Source organism: Theropithecus gelada, chromosome 1 (genome assembly GCF_003255815.1).
Source record: "Theropithecus gelada isolate Dixy chromosome 1, Tgel_1.0, whole genome shotgun sequence".
NCBI classification, from domain to species: Eukaryota; Metazoa; Chordata; class Mammalia; order Primates; family Cercopithecidae; genus Theropithecus; species Theropithecus gelada.
Genome location: NC_037668.1, coordinates 40,302,923 through 40,321,213, shown reverse-complemented (window position 1 = coordinate 40,321,213; position 18,291 = coordinate 40,302,923).

Below are 18,291 nucleotides of genomic sequence, written 5' to 3'. Positions count from 1 at the left end.
TTTTTTTTTTTTTTTTTTTTTTTTGAGATGGAGTGTCCCTCTGTCACCCAGGCTGGAGTGCAATGAAGTGATCTTGGCTCACTGCAACCTCTGCCTCCCAGGTTCAAGCAATTCTCCTGCCTCAGCCTCTTGAGTAGCTGGGATTACAGGCGTCCACCACCATGCCCGGCAAATTTTTGACAAGGTTTTGCCATATTGCCCAGGCTGGTCTTAAACTCCTGACCTAAGGTGATCTTCCCACCTCGGCCTCCCAAAGTGCTGAGATTACAAGTGTGAGCCACTACACTCGGCCTACATTTCCTTTTTCCTTCCTTCCTTCCTTTCTTCCTTCCTTTCTTCTTCCCTCCTTCCTTCCCTCCCTCCCCTTCCCTTCCTTTCCCCTTCCTCCCTCTTTCTTTCTCTTCCTTCCTTCCTTTCTTTCTTCTTTCTTTTTTTCTTTCTTCTTTCTTTCTCTTGCTTTCTTCTTTCTTTCTTTCTTTCTTTTTTCTTTCTTTCTTTCTCTCCATTCCTTCCTTCCTCTTTCTTTCTTTCTTTCTTTCTCTCTCTCTCTTTCTTTTTCTTTCTTCCTTTCTTCTTTCTTTCTCTCTCTCTTTCTTTCTCCCTCCCCTCCCCTCCCTCCCTTCCTTCCCTCCCTCCCTTCCCTCCCTCCCTCCCTCCCTCCTTCTTTCCTTCCTTCCTTCCTTCCTTCATTCCTTCCTTCCTTCCTTCCTTCCTTCCTTCCTTCCTTCCTTCCTTCCTTCCTCTTTCTCTCTCTCCAAGCCCATGTCCTGGGTAACAGTCTGTGCCTACTCAGTGTTGCTGGGCCCCCAACTTCCAGTGTTGGGGCATTTTTAACTGCTTAGTGGAAAGAAAGTTGCCAAGATCATATTTTTGCGTCTGATGCTGCACCCATCATGCTCTCAGCATAGCCCCAATCTCCCAGCCCCCTGCCCACAGCCCATCTTTGTGTTCTTTCCACCCTCTCTCCTGCTCCATCCTTGACCTGGTCTTCTCTGGGGTTGTCGTGCAGTCATTTATTCCCTCAGCCAAGAGAAAAACACAGAAACTCACTCCTAATTAGGTGGTTTCTATCTCCCCAGGTCTTCACTTCTTGCATGTTCTCGACTTGTTAGAGGAAATCGTATATCGACGTTGGTATTGATTTGCATAATTCAGATATAATTAGGAGAAAGACTTGCCGGAGTGGCAGGCAGCAGGATTGGTGCTGCTGTATCCTGCTGACCTTGGGGAGAGCTTAGAACTGGGCCCTTAACTCTTACCAAGTTCATGTTTACTTTCTGTGCAAAGCCCTGTAGGCACCAGTCCCCTGAGCTTCACTCTTCTGTGAGGTTTTAAGGCAACAAAGAAGGCCTCCCTGCCCGCAGAGTGTCCCCTTGCCCACCCCAGCCTCTGGAGTTCTGACCATGAGGGCTGTCCTGTGGGGCCTGCTGGGGATGCAGAAAGACTTTCTACTGTCCTGGAGGTCAGCAGGCACAGGGTCAGCTTCCATGTGATGCCCACCATCTGGAGCTAGGAAGAGGATTTCAGGGTAGTGTCATCTTGACAGTTGGAGGAAGAAAAAAAAAACCCAAGCCCAACCACTGCTTGAAGCAAGAGACTAGAAATTAGTGTGACCCAGTGAATCATATTGCTGCCGGGATGAAAAGTGCTGGTGCATCCTTGGAAAGATTAGGAACATAACGAGCCAGAGAAACAGATGAAAAATGCACGTCTGTGCCTGTTCTGTTTGTAGCCATTTCTTCCTGCCTTTATTTATTCATCTATTCATTCAGCAAGTATTTATTGAGGGGCTAATATGTGCTGGGCACATAAAAGAATTAGGAGGCCGAGCATGGTGGCTCATGCCTATAATCTTAGCACTTTGGGAGACCAAGGCGGGATGATCGCTTGAACACAGGAGTTTGAGACTAGCCTGGGCAACACGGTTCAACCCCATCTCTACAAAAAATTTTTTAAGAATTAGCTGAGCGTGGAGGTACACGTCTGTGGTCCCAGCTACTTGGGAGGCTGAGGTGGGAGGATTGCTCGAGCCCAGGAGGTTGAGGCGGCAGTGAGCCGAGTTCGTGCTGCTGCCCTCCAGTCTATGACAGAGGGAGACCCTGTCTAAAGATAAACAGGCAAACGAAAGAATTAGGTGTTCACCTGGGAATGGGGATGTGACCTCAGAAAACTGTTATTGGTGAATTTGGTTCCCATGCACCCCAGCCTACGGGGGTGGATTTGGGTCCAGGATTTAGGGCCTGGGAGGCAGGCTCTGGAGGACTTGTGCCCAGAAGACCATACGATGCCTGCTTTGAATTGTGCCTCTGTCTGTTTCACCTGCGAGCTGGCACTGTCCCAGGAAGGCTCCTGACAGCACAGGGCTGAGGTGGAAGCAAGAGACATTCCTATCCGTAATGACCACCCTGGGGTGGAGTGAGGGGCACTCCCCATCAGGTGAGCTTCACGGGAAGCAGGACAATGGGGAAGGAGTCTCTCTCTATACGCACCCCTGCCCCTACTCCTGCACCAGTGTGACCCCTCCTCCTCCTGCCATACAGTCCCTGCAAAGTGGCCATCACCAGAAACCACAGCCAATTTCCCCAGGGAGCAATCTCCAGGGCACTGATTTACTCGTTAGCTGTCACCACGGGCCCTGAATAATCAGGTCTCTTCCCTCAGAAAGGATATTAGAGGCTGAGATGCGAAGGGCTAGGGCAGCGTGGTATTTATTTCCCAGGCATTTGCTGCCATGAATCACGGGGCTGTCTCTAACCTGCTTTCACACAGCCCCGCAGGCCCATTCGCAGGCCTGGAGAGACTTTCCAGGGTCCCAGGGGGCAGCTTGCCTGGCAATCCATTCCAGAGCCCAGCCCACGATTCAGGCTGCCTGTCAGGGGTGGCGCGCTGGGGAAACTGAGAGAGGGGAGGAGGCAGTCACCCTCTGTTTGGGGAGAGCTCCATGATTCATTCATTCCTTCATTCATCTGGGAAACATTTGTTGAACATCTACTGCTTCCTGCTGTGCACTGGGCTGGGAGCTGGGCATAGAGGGGTGAACCAGCCAAGCCCGGTCCTGTCCTTGGGAGCATAAGTGGTGTTTCCTTTTCCATCTTTCTACTCCCACCCAGGAGGCAAGAGTGCTCTGAGCTCTGGCTGGGGGCGGGAATAGATCTCTACGTTCCTTGTCCTGCCCCCTCTCCCACCCCCGTCCCCACCCCATCCCACATCGGCCCAGATGGTTGAGCAAGATAATTCAGTCCCTTACTGCTGCAGTGATATTTCCCAACATTGTCCCAGGACTCCTCTGCTTTCCCTGAGTGGGAGAAGGAAACGCTTACTTTTTCAACCCCAACTCTTATCAGGCCCTTCCCCATGACTACTTACATTATCCCATTTAACCCGCATTGTACAGAGGGGGAGATGTAACCCGGGGTCACACCACTGCTTGCGGTGTGCTGTAGTGGGCTATAGCAGTATGCCTCTCTTCCAAACTTGGCCTTTGATGACTTCAGGTTGGTGGTGTGAAATTGACCACAGTGGGAGTATTTACACCATGGGAATGGGCAGGTGCTGTCAATCAGGGCGTTTCCTCTTTGCAGAGCTATCTCAGCATGGACCAGCTTTGTACCACTGCACCCAGATGCTTTGACTGACACTCTTCTCTGGAGAAGCAGCAGAGGATGGCTGTCACAGTGGAGAAGCAAAAGATGTCCCTGCTGCTGGGAAGTGGTTGCTTGTTGTGGAACAACTGAGGAATAGTAACATGAATTTCCATTGGAGAGAGTTTTCAGCCCCTGCGTGGCCACTTTTTAACATCACAGGTTGCTTTAACAGTCGGGTTTGGTGCCCTGCCACCCTTCCCTCCCATACCCAGGTTGATGGTGGAGCTAAGGCCTTGCTGCTAATTGAGGTCTCAAGGTTAATGGGTACTTTTATTGGTGTGAGTGATAGCTTTTTGCTGGGCTCTGAGGGCAAGGCAAGAATCTCGCCAGGGGGCAGTGCACTGAGCACCGCCCCCCGCCCTCACCACAAGAGATAAACACATATGTGTCCTCTAGGATACATTTTTTCTATGCTGGTGTCTTTTTTTTTTTTTTTTTTTTCCCTTCTCTCATCCTTCTGATCTCAGTTTAAACATCATCCCCTCAAGGAGACCCTGACCATCCTATCTATGGTATGTTTCTCTGCCTCACAGTTCTCTTTTAGTTTATTTTCTGTTGGCTTACTTCTTTGTCTATTTCTTTCACTAGACTACAGCCTCCATGAGTGGGAAGCTGAGGCAAGAGAGGCTTAGTTCTTTTTTTTTTTGAGACGGAGTCTCACTGTGTCACCCAGGCTGGCATGCAGTGGTGTGATCTCAGCTCACCACAACCTCCACCTCCTGGGTTCAAGTGATTCTTGTGCTTCAGCCTCCTGAGTAGCTGGGATTACAGGTGTGTGCCACCATGCCTGGCTAATTTTTGTATTTTTGGTAGAGATGGGGTTTTGTCATGTTGCCCAGGCAAGTCTCGAACTCCTGACCTCAGGTGATCTGCCTACCTTGGCTCCCCAAAGTGCTGGGATTACAGGCAATTTGCAACTTCTGATACTTCTTGTTGATCCTCTCCTCCCTGTGGCTTCCTGGTGTTTGATCTGGGAAGACTTTACCCCTGGCTGATTTCCCCCTAATGCACCTGCTCATCAGATGCCGGATGAGGGGATCTGAGGTCAGGGTTAGGTCTCCGAACTTGGAGTCAGAGCCCTGATTCTGCACACTGGTTTTGGTGCTTACTGGCCATGGGGCCACAGGGAGAGGACAGAAAGGACAGCCTGGAACAGAAGCTGCAGAAGGAAATGGCATCCACTCCCCATTAGGCCCTACCCCAGCCTTCTGTAGCTCCATTCTCCCAGGGACAATTTCCCAGTCACTCTAAAGCTTTCCCGTCTTAAAAAAAAAACTTACTTTTGATGTTATAAAAATGACGCTTTCTGGCTGGGTACAGTGGCTCATGCCTGTAATCCCAGCACTTTAGGAGGCCGAGATGGGTGGATCACCTGAGGTCAGGAGTTCAAGACCAGCCTGACCAACATGGCAAAACCCTCTCTCTCTTAAAAACACAAAAACTAGCCAGCCGTGGTGGCGAATGCCTGTAATCTCAGCTACTCATGAGGCTGAGGCAGGAGAATCACTTGAACGTGGGGGGCAGAGGTTGCAGTGAGCGGAGATTACTCTACTTCATTCTAGCCTGGGCGTAAGAGCGACACTCCTTCTAAAAATAAAAAAAAATAAAAAAATGCTTTCCACAGGACAATAGTAAGGCAAAATAAAAGGCATCTTTTAGACAAGAAAGAACCATGTTGACTTTCCTCCTTTCTTGTCCTGGATTAGCCCCGCCCACGTAAGCCCAAGACTCTGCCTCCTCTGGTAATTATAAGTAGCATTAAAACTGCCTCCCGGACCAAGTTATTACTTCCAAGAATAATAGTCTCTGTTACTACAAGAAACTAATTAACAGCATGCAATGAGGGGGAAAAATTCAATTAATTAGTGGCTTAATAAGTGCTCACAACGACTCTGGGCTTGGCTTGGGCATTGGGATGGGAGGGATGGAGACCCCCAGAGGGCTAGGGGTGGGGGGGCTGCAGAGTGGGGGGAGAGCACAGGGCTTGGGAATGGGTGGGGTCCTGTAGGAGCCCAAGAATCCCAGAGAGCCTAGTTGAGGAGGAAAGAACCGTGTTTGTTTCTGTTTGTGTCTGTTTTTTGCAGACCCCCTCCTGAGCTGAGGCTCTCAGCCTTACTAGTAATACTGGGTGAGGAGGGGTCCTTGGTCTGGTGTTGTCTCAACGTGGTGGTTCGGCAGGTGCAGGGAAGTGAGGAAAGACTTGCTTTTTTCTGTCCTGCAGGCTGGAGGTGGGAAGGGGAGGTGAGCACAGGGGTGACCTCTTCTCCGTCACAGCCCCACCCACCCCACCCCTTGGGATCTTCCCAACTCTCAGCCAGAGTCTCAGAGTCAGCTCTGACATTGCTCCTCCCCAAGCCCACCTCCCACGTGGCAGAGACTCTTGTGGCTGCTCCCTGCTAAGCAGTTCCCTTGCTTCCCTTCCTCACCCTCACCCCGACCCCATCATTTCCTCCACCACGTCCTGGAGGGCACTCCTGCAGCGATCTGCCTGGTGCCCACCCCTTCTCCTCCAGCCCGTCCACCATCTGGCAGCCACTGGGCTCTGATGCTGGCACCACTGGGGAATAGGACGAGGTCAGGTCCCTGCTTCGAGCCACGAAGCCCTGGCCGGACTGGCACCAGCTCCTTTTCCAGGCTCTCTGTGGCCCCAACACCGCATCTGCTTTGAGTTATTTGAATGAGAAAAATGGGGAGTTGCTAAATACTGATGGTTCTCGGGGCTTGGGGCCTTCTATTGCACAGATCCCTTCCGAGGCCCTGAGAGGGGCCCTGGCATTATGTCCTAACGGTCATGTGTGTTTGTAAAATTTGCAGATGTAGATGACGTGAACTGCAGTCCATGAAGACCGACCATACCATTGTCTCTGTCCACTCAGACTTCCCACCTCCGCAGAGTGATCAGAGGAAACGGGATTGATCGGAATGCCTGCATTTGGAAGTGCGTTAGTTTCTGACTGCCGCCGTAACAAACGACCACAAACGCAGTAGCTTCGGCAACACAAATGGATTAATTCACAGCTCTGCAGGTCAGAAGTCCAAAGTGGGTCTCCCTGGGCCAAAATCAAGGGGTCAGCCTGGCTGCATTCCCTTCTGGAGGCTTTAAAGGGAAATTCACGTCCATGCCTTTTCCAGCTTCCAGAGGCTGCCTGCATTCCTTGGTGTGTGGTCCCAACCCTCATCTATGTTGAACTGGGTCCTTCTCACACTGCTCTGTCTCTGATTCTCCCTCTTCTCTCTCCCTCTTCCACTTTTTTGTTTGTTTGTTTTTTTGAGATAGAGTCCTGCTCTGTTGCCCAGGCTGGAGTGCAGTGGCATGATCTTGGCTCACTGCATCCTCCGCCTCCCAGGTTCAAGCGATTCTTATGCCTCAGCCTCCTGAGTAGCTGGGATTACAGGTGTGAACCATCATGCCCAGCTAATTTTTTTAGAGATGGGGTTTTGCTACATTGGCCAGGCTGGAACTCCTGGCCTCAAGTGATCTGCCCGCCTTGGCCTCCCAAAGTGCTGGGATTACAGGCGTGAGCCACCAGGCCCAGCCACCCTCTTCCACTTTTTTTTTTTTTTTTTTTTTGAGACTGAGTCTGGCTCTGTCGCCCAGGCTGGAGTGCGGTGGCCGGATCTCAGCTCACTGCCTCCCGGGTTCACGCCATTCTCCTGCCTCAGCCTCCCGAGTAGCTGGGACCACAGGCGCCCGCCACTTCGCCCGGCTAGTTTTTTGTATTTTTTAGTAGAGACGGGGTTTCACCGTGTTAGCCAGGATGGTCTCGATCTCCTGACCTCGTGATCCGCCCGTCTCGGCCTCCCAAAGTGCTGGGATTACAGGCTTGAGCCACCGCGCCCGGCCCACCCTCTTCCACTTTTAAGGACTCTTATGATGACTTTGGGCCCGCCTGGCTCATCCAGGATAATCTCCCTATTTTATAGTCAGCCGATGAGCAGCTTCAACTCCCTCTGCCATGTAACCTACTGTAGTCACAGGTTCTGGGGACTGGGGCACAGACAGTTTTGGGGGGCTATTATTCTGCCAGCCACAGTAAGGCACAGTCGCAGCTCTGCAGACAATAAATGTGTGTGTGTGTGTTTGTCTGTGAGTGTGTGTGTGAAGACACGTTTTGTGCATCTTACATAACAAGATATATTTATTACATATGTATGTATATATACACATATGCACATATGTGTGTGTATATGAATGTATGTATATATATTTTTTTCTCTTTTTGAGACAGGATCTCGCTTTGTTGCCCAGGCTGGAGTGCAGTGGCACAGTCATGGCTCACTGCAGCCTTGATCTCTTAGGCCCAAATGATCTCCTACCTCAGCCTCCCAAGTGTAATATTAATAGCTGGGATCACAGGAGTGTGCCATCACACCTGGCTAATTTGTATGTGTACATTTCACTCAGCCATGCTGAAGGAATGATCTGTCTTCTCTCTAGAAAATGATATTACAAAATCTTGACAGTTGAAGGGGGAATCCAAAAAGAATATGCAGCCAAAAATGTAAGAAAAAAAATGTGTTGAGCAGATAATGAAAATATATTTCAAAATGTATTTGTATTTGTAACACTTTTTCTTTCTAAATAAGCATGAACTTTCATGCCTAATTTTACATTCTTTGAAAAAATTCCAGTGGGGTGTGGTGGCTCATGCCTATAATCCCAGCACTTTGGGAGGCCGAGGCAAGAGGGTCACTTGAGCTCAGGAGCTCAAGACCAGCCTGGACGATATACTGAGACCCCAATCTACAAAAAATTAAAAAAAAATCTACCCAGGTGTGGCAGTGCACGCTTGTAGTCCCAGCTACTCAGGAGGCTGAGGTGGGAGGATCTCTTGAGCCTGCGAGGTTGAGGCTGCAGTGAGCTGTGATCGTGCAACAGCACTCCAGCCTGGGTAGAGTGAGACCTCGTCTCAAAAAACCCACAAACCACAACCTGGGATCCTCTGCTTGCTGCCACCCCAGGGCCCTTGCACATGTTCTCCTCTGTGTTGAGAGTGCTTCATGTCTCCTCCATTCTCTTGGCTTACCCCTCAGACTTCAGCTCAAGCTTTAGTGCTCCACAGAAATCTCTCCCGCTAGGCACAGTGGCTCACACCTATAATCCCAACACTTTGGGAGACCGAGGCGGGCAGATCATGTGAGGTCAGGAGTTTGAGACCAGCCTGGCCAACATGATGAAACCCTGTCTCTACCAAAAATACAAAACTTAGCTGGGTGTGGTGGTGGGCGCCTGTAATCCCAGCTACTCAGGAGGCTGAGGCAGGAGAATTGCTTGAACCCGGGAGGAGGAGGTTGCAGTGAGTCGAGATTGCGCCGCTGCATTCCAGCCTGGGGGACAAGAGCAAAACTCCGTCTCAAAAAAAAAAAAAAAGAAAGAAATCTTCTCCCTTCATGTTCCCCTTTCCCCATGATTGGTCTCCTGGATTTCTGCTTTGTGTCCCCTCTGTAGTGATAACTCATGATTCGTGAACTTGCCTGTTGCTGTGTCCCCTGTTGGAACGCCAGCCCCATGACCTTGCCTATCTTGCTGCTATTTTCCCCACTGATTGGCACAGAATCCAGCACACAGTAGGCACTCAATAAATACAGGCAAAATGAGAGGATGAGTACAAGGGTGGGTGAATGGTGTTCTTAGGGTGGGAGGGAGGGAGAGTGCTCCGGAATGCATGTACCCATCCCTGGTCCCACTGCTCGCATGTGCTGGCGCTGAGATTCAAGCTCAGAACCTTCCATGTCAAATTCGTCCCTTCTACCACCCTGTACATTTGAGGCCAATGGCCGTTTAATGGATGCCCAAATGATGGGTGGCAGAGCATGTGTCAGCAAATCCTAAGGCAGGAAGTTGGTGAAGAGCTAAGCTTGGATTAAACGGTGGGGTGATAGGGAGCCATGGCGGGTTCTGAAGCACCACCAGCGGTCATGGCCTGCCTTTGGGGGAGTCTGCTCTGGAGAAGGGTCCCTGACCTGGCCCCAGTCAGCTGGGACCAGCAGCTGAAACTGCAGCTTGGCTGTCTGCGCTGACCTGTCTTCCCACGGCCCCTCCGTTATGCCTACCAAAGCCAGCTGCTGCGGGCCGACCATTTCCAGAGGGAGGCTGAGAAGGCATTTATTGAATTTATGATTTTAATTTATTACAATTCTAATCCCATTATGGGTTCCCTTTTGTCTGCAGCCTGCACAGCAGTGGAGTTTAATTATGGCCAAGCAAGATTTCCCCTACTCAGGGGACCTTTCCTGCCAGTCCTGGTGGCCTCCTGGTTGCTTGAGGGGTGGTGGCGGGAGGGTAGGGAGGTACAGAGTGGAGAAGGAGAGGCTCACTGGTGCCCGGGAGTGGCAGGCTGTTGCAGCCCTTCCTGCAGCTGGCGGCTGTACTGTGCAGGACGTGCGGAGATGCCTAGTGAGTGACAATTAGGACTGCAGCGTGTGGCTGTGCTGGGTGAGCAGTGTGCAACCTAGGTGCAGAGCAAGTGACTTAAATGAGTGAGGCAGACAGGGTGTAATATAACAGGGACTGGAGGGGACTGTGGCAAATTGGAACAGCACGTCCCACCTAAAGGGGCAGCCGTTTCTCTGCTCCACTGATCATTACCATGTAAGGGTGCCGATCGTGAGTGGTCAGGTGGGCTCAGTCTTTGCAAGTGTCCCCATCTGCAAAATGGGCACAGTATTAATAATTGTCTTATTGACTTGGTGTGAGGACTAAATAAGCTAAGAAATACGAAGTGCCTATTAATAGAACAATGGCTGGCATATAGTGAGTGGCAACGACTTTGTACTGATAATGACGACGATTGTTGTTCTCCTCTATCTGCACAAAAGACCAGATATCTTCCTTCCCCTGTCCCCAACACACTCCTGGCAGGAAGATGGGGAGCATCTAATCACTGCAGTGCAGTTGTTTGGGGTGTCCAGGGCCATGGGCTTCCCTGACTGCCTGTGGGTTTGGCTTGAATGGCTCCAGCAGATGAAAATGTTTGTCATCCAGAGAAAAAGCAGACGCCAGAAATGCTGCTGCCAACAGAACGCTTTGAGTCACCTGGACTCACTTCGTAGGGGGTTTTATTTTCTTTTGGTAGGTTATTCTGAGCCCGAGACATGCACGTTTGCAGGAAGGATTTGTCAGGCTTCGCTGGGCTGAGAGAGCGGCCACTGACAAGCTTGGGGAGAGGCGGAGTCACGTGGTGAGGCGTGGAAACAATGCCAGTTGAAGGGGCTCAATTGTGAGCCTTAAAGAGATTCCCAGTTGTGTCCAAGGACGAGGAGGGAGAAATTAGGAGCGGGAGTGACAGGAAAATTGTCTAGCCAGTCCTCTACAGCACATGCATTCTTAATTCAGCCAGGGCTGGCAGAAAGAGACATACATGAGTGTGTGTGCATACATGGTGTGTGTGTGTGTGGCGTGTGCCTGTCTACCTCCTCCAAGACACACTCCTTGGTTAACCTTGGCTGGCCTGGATTATACCTTCTCCTGTTCTTGATTTCCAGTTCTGGATCTTTGGAAAACCAGCTGCATCTCCTAGGGCAAGGTGTTTACCTTGCTGTGCCTCTGTTTACCCATCTGAAGAGTAGGGTGATAATTCCAGCCCTACCTGCTCCAAAGGCAATCTAATGGTAGTGTTCTAGAAGGACTGTCTTTGAAGTCAGCACTCTTTTGGTTGCAAGTGACAAGAGGGTTTGAATGCACCCTCTCTCATCTGCAGAGCCCTCTGTAATTTCAAGGCTTTTTACACAATCTGATTCCAGATATGGTGAAGTCAATGGATTAGGAGACAACTGCCATTGAAAAGACAGCTGTGGCCGGGCGCGGTGGCTCACGCTTGTAATCCCAGCACTTTGGGAGGCCGAGATGGGCGGATCACGAGGTCAGGAGATTGAGACCATCCTGGCTAACACGGTGAAACCCCATCTCTACCAAAAATACATTTAAAAAAATGAGCCGGGCATGGTGGCGGGCGCCTGTAGTCCCAGCTACACGGGAGGCTGAGGCAGGAGAATGGTGTGAACCCGGGAAGCGGAGCTTGCAGTGAGTGGAGATCGCGCCACTGCACTCCAGCCTGGGTGACAAAGCAAGACTCCATCTCAAAAAAAAAAAAAAAAAAAAAAAAAAGAAAAGACAGCTGTGGCCAGGCACAGTGGCTCACACCTGTAATCCCAGCACTTTGGGAGGCCGAGGCGGGCAGATCATGTCAGGTCAGGAGTTTGAGACCAGCCTAGCCAACATGGTGAAACCCCGTCTCTACTAAAAATACAAAAATTAGGGGGGCATGGTGGCAGGCTCCTGTAATCCCAGCTACTCAGGGGGCTGAGGCAGGAGAATTGCTTGAACCCGGGAGGCGGAGGTTGCAGTGAGCTGAGATTGCACCACTGCATTCCAGCCTGGGTGACAGGAGAGAAACTCCGCCTCAAAAAAAAAAAAAAAAAAAAGAAAAGAAAAGAAAAAAAGGACAGCTGGTTACACTCACAGATCCCAAGAGGAGCAGGCTTGTCTAGCCATGAGGGGGCACATAGGGGCAGTCAGGAGGTAGAGGGAGGGGGAAATTGTGGGCAAGAGCATTTATTGTGGTTTCCATGAGAAGGAACAAATGAGGCAGAGCAAGCTGGCTTAGGGTTGGCTATTTTGAATAATTTCAGTGCATTCTGGGCCACAAGGGCTGCCCCTAGCTGTCTGGCAGGTGACCCTGGAGTGACCAGGGCAGGTGGATAGTGGTCCCAAGTGTGAGAACCAATAAAGGAGGTAGTTGCGGGTATAGACTCTGGATTGAGTGGTTTGCATTTTCAAAGCAAATAGGCTCATGGGCAAATTGGTTACTATCTCTAAGAATTTACCAGCTCTTAACCCTCCAGGATCACAAAGCTCCGGATGTCAAAGTATCAGAATACAGAAAATAAAAGGCATGGTTGATACAGAGGTGTTGCTTGGCTGGTTGAAGGTCACACAGCTTGGGAGTGAAAGAGCCCAGGTGTTTTGACTCTCAGTCCAGGACATGCCCCTGTGATCTTCAGGTGGCTTCTCCCGAGATCTCATGCCTTCCTTAGGGACAAGGGTCTCCCTAGACAGTCACAGGGGCTGAGGGCAATGAAATGCTCTGCCTCCCACTTTCTGCCCGCAAACAGGTGTATCCCAGGACCCTAGTCAGCACTCTTTCGGTTGCAAGTGACAAAACCCCCACCTTAAACAAGCTTAAGTCAAAAAGTGAGTTTATTGGCTCGTGTAACTGGGTGCTCAGGGTTTTACAGTTTCAGGAAAGGCTAGATCCAGGAACCCAGATGCTATTGTCAGGACATCATTTATTTTGCATATCTGGAGTCTGCGTCCCTTCAGGTGTTCTCACAAAGCCTTTCTCCATGTGTTATGGAAGAAGGCTAATGGTAGCCCCAAACCCCTATAACTCATTACCCAAAAAGAAGAGAGATCTTCCTTGCTGGGTTCAGGTGTCAAATCTCTGATTGACCTTCTTGGGTCAGGTGTTTTCTTTTTTTTTTTCTTTTTTTTTGAGACAGAGTCTTGCTCTGTAGCCCAGCGTGGATTGCAGTGGTACAATCTCAGCTCACTGCAACCTCTGCCTCCCGGGTTCAAGCGATTCTCCTGCCTCAGCCTCCTGAGCAGCTGGGATTACAGCCGCATGCTACCATGCCCAGCTAGTTTTTGTATTTTTAGTAGAGATGAGGTTTCGTCATGTTGGCCAGGCTGGTCTCGAACTCCCAACCTCAGATGATCCGCCTGTCTCGGCCTCCCAAAGTGCTGGGATTACGGGCATGAGCCACCATGCCCAGCCCATGGTGTTCATTCTTGAGCCAATCAGTGTGATCAGGGGGATTAGAATTCTGGGCAGCCTGGCCTGATCTCACACCCATGAACTCTGTGTGTGTGTGTGTGTGTCTGTGTCTGTGTGTGTATGAGTGTGTGTGTGTTCCTGTGACTATGTTGTGTAGAGCATTGTGACTAAGCCCTACCAGGGCCTCATAGAATGGGGAAGAGACAGGCAGAAACAGGCAGTATCTGCCCCCACTTCAACGTTCTTCATTCCCATCCACCAATTTTCCATAAAAGGTCTTGCTCTGTGCCAAGCACGACTTCCTGCCCTGAGCCGGAAGGACTTTCTTGCCGTCTTCCCAAAATGTCTTAACAGAAGGGCAAGCTTCCTGGTCCAGGAGTTGGGACACTGGGGTTTGGGTCATAGCACTGTCACTGAGTCACTCTGTGACCCAGGACAAGCCCCTTAAGCCTCAGTGTTCCCGTTTGGACAATGGGTGGGCTAGACTAGAAGGTCTTTAAACTGCCTCCAAGTTTGACCCTCTGTGAGACAAGTGCTTGCTCTGAGCAAAGAGAGGTTCCGAAGCCTGCTTGCCAGGATGACGTGGGTGGGAACAGGGCTGTTAAATAACAGATTCCTGGGCCCTCCCCAGGACCAGCTGGATCACACTCTCTTGGGAGTGGGACCCAGGAAGCTATTATTTTTGAGGAGTGATTCCGTTGTAGCTGGTTTACAACCTGGTGCTTAGGAACCACCGCCTAAGAAATCTGGTCCCTCGAAAGGGACAATGAACGAATTGGCTTTTTGAGGCATCTGGGCTTGTTGGCTTTGCTAGCCTAAAGCTAACAGGGTGTGTCTTGCATACAGTTGGCAAGAGACAGTACCTGCTGAGCCAGACTGGCCCAAGACCCTGTCTCTGGTGATTGCCCTGTGTCCTCACATAGCAGGTGGCCCCTATGGGGACCTGGCCCTGCCAGCTGGAGGAGCATCTCGGAGCCGAGAGCTCTTCCTGGAACATCAGCAGGAGGTCTCACTCCATGCCGTTGTTGGGATGAGATTTGGGGAAGAGATGTGGGTGCTGGCTTGGGATGGGGACTGGAGGCTGTGGGGAAGGCTGCTTGAGTCTAGCGGGGAGGGGAGCAGGGTGTGGCCTTGGGCAAGTCAGGTCATCCTCTTTGGGGTCTCTGTCTTCCCACCTGGCCAGTGGGTTTGTAGCTTGGACCTTCTGAATCTGCTTTAGTCCACAGAGAGGGCACCGCAGGAGAGAGGGCCACACAGAGGGGCACGGTGAGGGCGAGGAGAAGGCAGCTTTGATGGAGGAGGGGCTCAGCCTGCAGGTGCCAGAGGGCAGGCCCCCAGCTAATCAGGCCGGCTGAGTAGCAAACCAAGAGCTCTGGAAAGGAGGGGAGAATGGGGCAGAAACGCTTCTGTTGGACATCTGGAGAGAACCACAGGATGCCCTGGGGCCCTCCTGTGCCACTGCATGAGCAGAGGCAGCTCAAAGCACGGTCCTGGGGCTGCTCTTTTTGGATTCAAATCCGAGCTCTGCCCTCGACGGTGTGACCCTGGGCAAGCCACTCCCTTCTGTGCCCCAGTTACTTCTCCTATAAAGTGGGGAATGCTAATAGCACCTTCCTCAGGGAGTCCTCAGTGGGCACTTAGCAGTTGTTGCTGCTGTTTGTATTAGTGAGGACTGTACCTGCTTGGGGTTATGGGCAGGCCGTGGAGGCTGAGCTGCTGACCAGCCATGTGACCTTGTTGCCTGACCTCCCCGTGCCTCAGTTTTCTCTCTTTTAAAAGGAGGAGAACAGCATCTACTTCATTCCAGTGAGTCTACTGGGTTACTCCAGGTGAAGGCTTAGCATGGTGCCCCGCCCGTGAGAAGCCCTTTAAAAAGGACAGCTGTTGTTGGTGTTATTATTTATAGAGTTGAACTGGGTTAGGTATGTCAATGGCGTTACTGACACACTTTCCAGGGGCTGGGTGGAGGTAGGTTCTGGACCCTCCAGGCAGCTGTGGGTGACAGACAGAGTATCCTTGGGGTCTGGTGGGGAACCACTGGGGCAGGCGACCTGCAAGTCCCCAGGCAGATGCCTCCTCCTGGGGATCAGCAGAATTTGGTATGTTTTGGGTGAACCATCAGCTTTCCTGATGTTTGTGCCCTGGAGTGAGGCAAGCTCTGGCCTTTGGTGTCGAGGCGTGAGTTCAAGTTCCAGCCCTTGGCCTTGGCTAGGACTTGCCTTTGGCTAATCTGAGCCTCAGCTTCCAATTCTGTGGTGTATGACTGTGATGTCTACTTCACCAGGATGCTGAGGGAGCAGAGGGCAGCGGGGAGAAGGAGCACAGCAGAATCTGCTGTGCAAATGAAAGAGACTGGTGGCCGAGGTACTCTGCCTGGCATGCAGTCAAAGAAACTTGGTTTGCTTTCCAGCTCTGTCACTTACTGACTGGGCAACCCCAGGGCAAGTTCATCAACTTATCTGAGCCTTATCTTCTCACCTTTACTAAAACATGGATGATGATGATGGTTATTGTTATTATTTTGAGACAGGGGTCTCACTGTATTGCGTAGGCTGGAGTGCAATGGTGTGATCTTGGCTCACTGCAACCTCCGCCTCCCAGGTTCAAGCAATCCTCCCACCTCAGCCTCCCAAGTAGCTGGGACTATAAATTAGTCATGCACCACCATGCCCGCCTAACTTTTTGTATTTTTAGTAGAGATGAGGTTTCGCCATGTTTCCCAGGCTGGTCTCAAACTCCTGGGCTCAAGCGATCCCCCAGCCTCAGCCTCCCCAAGTGTTGGGATGACAGGCGTGAGCCACTGTGTCTGGCTGAAATATGGATTGTTTTGTGAGGCTTGTAGGTTATTACTATGAGGCTAAAAATGAGATCCCATATGCCAAGTGTCTGGCGGCTAGACGAGGGTGGGGCCAGACTGGGCCACAGGGCTGGGCCGTCAGCGTGGGAGAAAGCACACCGTTCTTTCCTCTTCCTCCCCTCCTGCCTCAAATCCTGTCTCTTCCTCCCTGAGCCTCTAATCTCGCCTCTGCTTCTCCATTCACTGTCTCTGCTCTCTCCCTTCCCTCTTCCCTTGTAGTTTAAGATTAGACGTTATCACTTCTGTCTTGAGGACACGGATATGACACACTGGCGTCTCTGCATATTTATCCCCTGCCAGCCTCAGCCCCGATGTGATTGCGAGGGCTGGATTCCATGCACAGTTGCCAGGTCCTGCTCCTCGCGTGGCTGGGTGGACCTGCAGCTACTTGGGGGAATGTTTTCCTTTTGATTTGTGCTTCTTGTCTTCTCATCCCCGGTGCTAGAAATGGACTCCCCTCTTTTCCTGTGATGTTCAAGATTCTAATTAAGTGGAAGAGACTTTTACTCCTTACAATTCTCCAGTTATGAATAATGATACTGGCTCATAAATGAAGATTGCTTTTCTATTTAAATTCTGTGTGGTTTTTTTGTTGTTTAAAAAAAGAAGGTATGAAACCAGGGCTCTTGGGTCATTTGCAAGTTATTAATTTCAAGCGGAGCTCTTAGCTAGCTTATTAACGGTGAGAGTATTATAGTTGAGTTAAATGGTGGAGATATTAATTACCTTGCAGGCTTTTATGCGTGGAGAAATGGCTTGTTTCCATGTTGGTGGGTGGTCGAGTTCGGGAAACACAGCTCCCCTTCTGGGAGGCATGGGAGGAAGAGGGTCCTGGCGAGATGCTCTGTTGTTAGATCCCGGGTCCCAAGAACTGGTGCTGGACCCTTTTCCTGGGACTACAGGGTTCTGGGGCAAGGTGGCTGGGCCTCAGTGGCGAGGCCACAGTGCCTCGGTCAGGTGTCTCAAAGCTAGTGAGGCACTTCTTTCCAACACGTAAGACCCCCTCCACTGACGACAGGTAAAATGGAATTGGGCTGACACAGAAGCAGGAGACATTTCCATCAGTCCAGCATTCCTAAAACCCTCAGTCATTCCATCTCTGTTTTGGCCATATTGACATACTGCCTGTTCTATTATTTACTTACTATTTTTATTTTCATTGACTCACTTTTAAAAAACTGAAATTTCATTTAAAGGGAAACTTTATATCACCACCATAAATGGGAAACCAGCATCCCCAGTCATAAATTCAGAGGAACATAAAAATGAATACATGACTATTAAAATAAAAAATGTCCACACGTGCACCACCTGAAAGCGACACCCACGTGGGCAGTGGTGTATCGACACCGTGGAGAACCTGGATCAGGTCAAAGAAAGGGCTTCCTGGCCTGGTGGCCCTTGCAGTCCCAGGGCCAGCATCAGGAGAGGGCAGGGGGCAGGTGATCTACCCAGAGAACCAGTGCTCTCTGGGGTCCTTCCAAACAGATGTAGCTGAAACCAGGAGGTCATAAGAAAAGAAGCAGAACTGGGGAATTTCTGTATATTTTGAACTTTAGGGAACAACATGAAAAGATATGCAAGTTGCATGCCAACCTGAATTTGTTCTCTCAGGCCAATGACTCAGGCGTGTCACCTGTGGTTTCTGTTCTGGTCTGTCTCCTCTGGTCCCTGGGTTTCCACGAGCCATACAGGAGAAACGGGACCGTCCAGAGACCCCTGATCTGGGAGTCAGGATGGAGGCAGTGGGGTTCTGCTGCTACATTGCTCTATGACCATGGACAGACCACTGGGCCTCTCTGGACCTCTGCTTCTTCATCTGCATGAGGGGGTTGAACGAGATGCATCTGGGGACCCAGTGATGGTTAATTTGATGTGTCACCCTGACTGGGCCATGGTGCCCAGATATGTGGTCAAACCTTATTCTGGATATTCTTGTGAGGAGGTGTTTTTGGATGAGCTTAAAATTCGAATCAGTGGATTTTGAGGAAAGCAGATGGCCCTCCATAATGTG